Consider the following 1,642-nt stretch of genomic DNA (forward strand, 5'->3'; position numbering starts at 1 on the left):
CGGGCGCTCCCTCCCCTAAAGTCTCCGGTCCCCGTTCGCACTCACTTACTCAGGCAACCGTGAGACTGCTGTCCATAAGGGGTCTGTTCGCACACCTCCGTTCTTGGTGATCAGAGAGCTGTGGCTTTTTAATTCTTCTCAGTTTGATAATTGTGGGTGGACAGAGGTAATGGGGCTCCTTACTTCTCCGCCATCTTGCTGCTCCCCTGAAGTTTTTTTATTAAAAAAAATTTAATGTTTATTTTTCAGAGATTCAGACAGAGACAGAGTGTGAGCAGGGGAAGGGTAGAAAGAGAGGGAGACAAAGAATCCGAAGCAGGCTCCAGGCTCTGAGCTGTAATCACAGAGCCCGAGACAGGGCCTGAGCTCATGAACCGTGAGATCATTACTTGAGCCAAAGCTGGACACTTAACCAACTGAGCCACCCAGGTGCCTCCATTTTGAATTTATTTTTATCTATCATGTAGCCACTCTGGAAAACAGCATGGAGGTTCCTCAAAAAGTTAAAAATAGAACAACCCTATGATCTAGCAATTGCACTACTAGGTATTTACCCAAAGTACACACAAATACTAATTGAAAGGGATGCATGCACCCCAATGTTTATAGCAGAATTATTTACAGTAACCACATTATGGAAGTAGCCCAAGTGTACACTAACAGATAAATGGATAAAGAAGATATTGTACATATGTGTAATGGAATATTACTCAGACATAAAAAGAACAAAATCTTGCATTTGCATGAATGTATATGGAGCTAGGGAGGATTATGCTAAATAAGTTAGAGAAAGACAAATACCATATGATTTTACTAAAACGGAGTTTAAGAAGCAAACCAAATGTACATAGCTGAAGAAAAAAAGAAGCAAATCAAGAAACAGACTATAGAGAGCAAACTGTCGGTTACTGAAGCAGTGGTAGCTGAGGGGATACGTTAAATAGATGATGGGTAATTAGGAGGGCAGCTGTGATGAACACCAGGTGTTGTATGTAAATGATGAAACACTAAATTCCACACCTGAAACTAATATTACAAAGTATAATTATTAACCAGAATTTAAATAATAACTTGGAAAAAATTTTAAGAGCCTATGGGGAAAATATTGCATAAATGAGAGAAAGCATTTGTTATTTTTCTTTTCCTAACAAACTTATTTCACTTAGCAAAATGCTCTCTAACTACATCCATGTTATTGCGAATGGCAAGATTTTACTACTTTTTATGGCTTAGTAATATTCCATTGTGTGTATATATTTCCTCTTTATCCATTTATCAATTGATGAACATTGGGGATCTTTCCATAATTTGACTATGGAAGAAAATGCTGCTAAACACATTGGGGTGTATGTGCCCCTTCACATTAGTGTTTTTATATCCTTTGGGTAAACATTTAGTTGTGCAATTTCTCAGCCATAGGGTGATTCTATTTTTAACTATTTGAGGAACCTCCATACTATTTTCCACAGTGGCTGCACCACTTTGCATTCCCACCAACAGTGTTACTTTCTCCACATACTTACCAGCATCTGTTGTTTCCTATGTTGTTAGTTTTAGCAATTCTGACAGATGTGAGGTGGTATCTTATTATGGTTTTGATTTGTATTTTCCTAAGTATGAGTGATGCTGAACATCTTTTTTT

The sequence above is a fragment of the Suricata suricatta genome, chromosome X (assembly GCF_006229205.1).
Source record: "Suricata suricatta isolate VVHF042 chromosome X, meerkat_22Aug2017_6uvM2_HiC, whole genome shotgun sequence".
NCBI classification, from domain to species: domain Eukaryota; kingdom Metazoa; phylum Chordata; class Mammalia; order Carnivora; family Herpestidae; genus Suricata; species Suricata suricatta.